The sequence below is a fragment of the Buceros rhinoceros genome, unplaced genomic scaffold, assembly GCF_000710305.1.
Source record: "Buceros rhinoceros silvestris isolate BGI_N320 unplaced genomic scaffold, ASM71030v1 scaffold4276, whole genome shotgun sequence".
Classification (NCBI taxonomy): Eukaryota; Metazoa; Chordata; class Aves; order Bucerotiformes; family Bucerotidae; genus Buceros; species Buceros rhinoceros.
Genome location: NW_010415658.1, coordinates 70180 through 76179, shown reverse-complemented (window position 1 = coordinate 76179; position 6000 = coordinate 70180).

Genomic DNA, 6000 nt, shown 5'->3' with positions numbered 1-6000 from the left:
TTATTTGAACAAATCAACATATACTGTGCTTGGGGCTTCATATGTTCCTTAACATACTTACCTGATTTAGCTGTTAATTTCCTAGATTTAAATATCTGTACCCAGCTGTTGCGCATTAGCAGATCCACACTGCTAGTCTAAAAAAAATTGCCTGAAACTGGTTTTGAAATTTAAAATATGGTCTGAATTTAATTTAGCCAATGTTTACTACTATAACCTTTTCTTTCTTTGGAGAGAGACTTTTTGGCAGTGAAGTAATAACATTTAACAGATACAGTAACTCTCAGGTACTGTAAGAAAACTGAATCTGCAGAATTAAAAAAATCTCTTGACAAACATGGAAGCAACAATATTATGCTAGATAAATAAGATACAAATGAATATAAAATTCTGAGTACGTGATGATATGGCTAGGTGTATTGTTAAATAAGCATTTAACTTTATTGAAAAACATACTTAAAATATGATACCTCTGTTAAAGGCTGAACTTCGTATAACCTACCAAGGTACAGAAAATTACAAAAGAAATATCAAATACTGTGTATTTTGCTGCCAGAGAATTACATCACTGAATCAGTCATGGGTTGAGCTTAAGTAAACTCAATTTTTAAGAACGTAATTGTTCCTAGCAATAGTAGCAAACTTTTTATAGGTACACAGAGATGCTTTCTTCATTTCAGCATATTCAACCATCTTAATGGACTAACTTATTAAAAAATTGTTGCTAAGAAAACATTTGGGATTTCAGAAATCAATCTCTAAATGAAAGAATAGGTATGAGTTAAAATAATTTACTTCCAAAATCTTGAAGGATAAACACAAAACCAAGTTTGGCTTCCTGCTACTGATTATTTTCTCAAAACAATTTATAATAAAGTTACATTAAGAAATGAAAAAAGATCAAGAATTTTAGTGCATAACCTATTTTTAATGAAATACTATTAAAAGAAGCAATGAGAAAGTTAAGCTTCATGCACTGTAGTTAAATTTTACTAAATAAAAGCCTGGATATTCAGAGTTTCCTTGATTCTTTTAAAATTAAGAATAGGCCATTTCCTGGCTGAATAAAAAATGGGTTAAATATTTTTGCAATTTTATCGTCACAATAATAAATGTGTGTGATGTATCATCCTGTTCAGCAAAACCTGCTAATTTTGGTTAAAAGATGGTATTTATCGTTTTGACTTAAGAATAGCAACCAATGAAAATGGGGTTTTACTTAAAATGTAGGATGCAGCTGCTGTTAAAACCTAATATTCAAGCAAGTGGAAAACCTTGATTTAAACCAAGATGAAAATCTGTGATGGTCTTAGTTTTGTTTGTTCATTGTTTGTTCTTCCAGTGAATCCATTCTGCTGCTCTCATGCCTCCAAGTTTATTCGTTCTTGTTAAATCACCCATGTGGTGCAATAGGGAAGAGTATATGCAGAAAGAAGAACTGAATAAATGGAATCATAAAGTATTTGTTCCCCAAATGTAATGAGAGAGAGAAACAAACCCGAACCCTGAATCTGTCTCAGATCTTTGGAAGATGCAGAGAAGTGGTTGAAGAGGAGTGAAAAGACCATGAACTGAGCCATTTTGTGTGTGTATCCAGGGGTTTTAAAAAGAGCAGGAAAGAAAATGGGAACAATTTTTAGTTAAAGTAAATTTGATTAGTGGCTAGATGAAGAGAAGGATAGAGTGGGAAAAGTAGATTTAAAAAGCAGGTTGTGCAGGAGCTAGGTGAGCTTATTCTAGCCCATTTGTAGTACCTGAAACACTAGTTTTATTTTCTCTTTTAAATTTGGCTTTCTATATTGTGTGGTTTGATTTATTTCTTATTCTCTGTATGCAGTTGTTAGGTTTTTTTCTGATAACCGACACTAAAATACCCCACCGAACTCATTCAGAGTTTGAGAAAACACTTGAGAAAGGAGGTGGAGTTAACTACCCGGCAAAGTGTAGGATGACTCATCAGTGAGGATACTCCTGGTTTGAAAAGGTCCTCAATTACCAGGGGCTAGACTCATGTGTCGAAACAACAGGAGATAGAGATGAACGGCTTCAGGGTGCATTTCCTTTGCAGCTTTTAAGCCAAGCTTAAAAGGGGACACTGTGGTTTCCTATGTGATCCATACTCCTTCCTGCCTTGTACGAGTGCTGCTGATGAGCTGATCCATTGGTGGGGCAATTTGGAGAGCTGGTGAGTTTTATACCAGGTGAGGGTACAGGAGGTAAAAGATTCCTGAATCCTTTCTCTCTGAGATCAGATGAACTCCAGTGTTATTCCCAAGGGAAAGATCTGGGACAGTCTTGGGTGTGGAGGAAGAGTGGAACTGTGGTAGAAATATTATAATTGTTGTCGTAAAACTTCCCTTATAGGAAGGCCAGAGAAATGGCTTGGTGATGGGATGAAATAACCTTTCTAAGGCTTTGGCTTTGTTTGGCGAATGGGTAGGAACATTATAGTACTTAATCATTAGTTAATCTTCAATGGAGTAAGATTAGGAGACAGTTGATTGTGGGGGAGGAATAGAGGAAAGGAGAAGAGGGAAGATACAAAGAGGCTGTAAGACAGAATGTATTTTGACAGTGAGACAAAAAGTTCCATGACCCATTGCAAGAAGTCTTTGGACTTCTTGGTATCTGCACAAGAACAGTTGTGAATGATTATCAGTGAGTGGTGCCATTTCTTCTGACAGTCATCAGATTTGTCAAATCACATCAAGCAGAAGAGAGAGCTTGCAATTCCAGGGAAAGGTTCAGTGGAACCTCTATCTGATGCCTGCAAAGGCCATCAAACCCAACAACAAGGTCTCTGAGCTGGTCTCAGCTATCCTTTTTGAAGGAGACTTTTCTCTGTTTCAGTTTCATCATCTAGTTACTGTCAAAGTTCTTGGTTTCAAAGAAATTTAAAAAGCCTTTCTGATGCCTGTTAGCTGATAGAAGACAAAGAAGAATAAAAAGCAAAATAACCCAGTAATGCCCTAGAAGGACTTTCTGTTGATTACAGTAATTAAACTGATTCTTCAGGAGCCGAAATATCCGTATAATTGATACAAGTGATGGGGGAGAGTAATAGTGAAATTACGACTGCCTGTTTCAGTGATAGTTTATAATGTACATGAAGCATAACACCTTACCTGTAAGCATCTGTAGACCCTCATTCTGTTTCATCAGGCCACAGCTAAAATTAATGTTATGTTGGCATAAGTTAGCATTAGTGCTACAAAAAGTAGAAGAGTTCTTTTCATGTGCCTGCCTGCTCCTTCCTGCCCCTGTGCATGGCAAGACTTTTGAGCAGTAATGGGGCAACATGACACTGGAAACCAGTTTAAGTTTAAGGTATTTTTTCTTTATTGGGACATTTTAAAGCTGGATATGTTTCCCAGATTGATTCATTGTGTAGCTAAAAAACCCTGTGCTGATTTTGGGGGAAAGGTCCAAAGAGCGGGGACTGCTTACATTAGCACCAGCGCCCATACCAAAAGAAAAGTACCTAGTATCGTTGTGTTAGATGTCACTGTCTCAGTAATACTGGTGTTTCTAATGTATTCTTATGGAAATGTGGAGGGTTTGTGTGGTTTCAGTTTAGAAGGGAAGACTTCAGCATTACCACGGGTCTCTGGGATGGGTATCCTAGCTATGTGATTGCCTGAATATCACCTTGCCGTAAGATATGGTTGAATTCCGTTGAGGGTCTTAAACCTAGAGACTGTAGCAAGCCGTGTATAGAAATTCTCACTTTTAGTGTCTGGGGTAATGTGGATCTTAACTGTGGTGTGGCTTTCTGCTCTAAGAGTGTTACATGTTTTCAGGTGTCCTGCTTTGCTCTCTTGGAAGCTAGTTAACCTTCAAACATCAGGATCCTCACTGAAAGCATTTCTGTGAAGAGCTAGCTAAAACTTAGAATTTCCAACACAGGGAAATTCTGACAAATAGGATTTGTTTGGGTTTGGAGGGCTTAGGGGCCCCCCAGAAAACTGGGGCTTTTTCTTGGTGGAAGTCAATTGACTTTTTGACAATAGGAATTCTCATCTTCTCTTTTCTTGGGAATGTTGAGATAAATTTCAGTACTTCAACCTGCATTTTGTCACTGTAGCATATTTTCTTCAGGGTATTGTCAAGAACCTCAATATATTATTGAGGTTCAAGAACCTCAATATATTATTTATTCAAACGAACCAGATTCTTTGGCCAAGTTCTTTCTCCCAGAGTGCACCAAGAATTATGTCTCTCTTCTGCTTCCTGCATAGGCAGGTAGGAGGCATGCCTGCATAGTGTGAGGAATTGCATCACCTTCTGAGGAAGGGCCTGCGATCCTCTGAGATAGCCTTAGGAGCTATAATGTCAATTTTTGTAGGAAAAAGGAAATTAAATTTGTTTTGAATTACATAAAAGTGGAGTGCATTGAGTTGCTTGAAATATCATGTTGAGACATTCCAACTCAGATGAGACAAAGAACGAAAAAGTGTCTTAGGATTATGTTGATTGGAGAAAATACAACTTCTAGGATAATTCAAAATACCCGTGGAATCATTGATTTAATGAAAACTGCCTTACTGATAAGAAACTTTCATTTGAAAAAATGCTGGCAACATCTAAATTTAATAAATAGTTATCTTTATGTTGCTTATGCTTTCCAAACTGCCTCTGTAACCTGGACTCTATAGTGTCGCTGGTCTGAATGAAACGGAATTTAAGGGCTACTACTCCAGTTCAAGCACTTGGTCTCTTGGTAGCTTTGGCTTTTTCGTAAAGCTTATTTACCCTGTTATCAATGAAGTATTGATCCTCATCTTTCTCCTTTTTAAAAATACTGAGTGGCTTTTGATGTAAGAGATGGTCTGCTGGGCTAGCCTGAAAAACCACCTAGGTAGCGTCCTGTCTTGAAATGATGTTTGTGAATGGATGAAGAATAATAAGAAAGCACAGAATGACTCTTCCTTTGGCATACCCTTCACGTTACTAGGAAACAGTGATTTAAGAGCTTCCTGAGCTATAGTTTGCACTCAGTATATATTTTTTTTTTACCTGATAGCCCTGCTTTTTGTTGTTATTATGGAAAGTATAGGAAATATTTCCTAATAATTTTCTCATTCATTATTTCGTGTACCTCTTAACGTCATTCATTTCTTCTCCAGACTGAAGAGTCAGTTGGCAGTACTTGAGGAATTCAAGCAAACCTCCAAAGTTCATTAATTGTGTTTTGGGGTTTTCCAGGTTGGAAAATGGTCTGGTCCCCAGAGTTCAACATTTTCATGTTTGTGATGAGTTGTTTAAGCAAGAAGAACCCAGTAGCACTGGGAAGTACCAAAAAAAAAAAAAAAGTTGCTTTAGATTTATTTTGGGAGGAGCTAAAATAGATGCAAAAGGATGAGACAAACTCAAACTCAGAAGGTCACCGCTGGTCCTCATAAAGATTTCTTTGTAGGGTTTGAGATCTAAAGCCCATTTCAGCAGAGGATTAAGTTTTACTCATAGTGTACCTCAATTTACCAATCTTTACAAATACCAAGAGTTCAAAAAGAAGCCCCTCGGAGTACCATCTGTTCTAGGAGGTTGGACTGTTAAATTGTTTTTCTTGTTTGTCCACCCCCACCCGTATCAAACGTCAGCATTTCCATCCCATAGACACATTTTAAATACAGTCAGCAGAACCTTAATTTCAGCTGTTAGTTTAGGAAAGCCTTGAAGGATTTCTCTTTAATTCTGGATATTACCACTTTCATTCTTCAGAACTCCAGGCTCCAAACTATTTGATAAAGAGAATCGCAATGATTTAATTTTATTTGTATTACTGCTGTGTAGTACAAAGTAAATCCTCTCCTCCAATAATCAGTAACAGTTGAATTAACATTATTAAAATGATAAATAATACTGCAAAACATATTTCCGTGGCCAGATGTTTCCATCTTATTTCTCCTAATTTTACAAGTCAAACCAAATTTAGCTAAATTGTGACTTTTAATAGGATTTTTATTTCTTGAAGATTTAATATTTTGCTTCAAGTAAGAA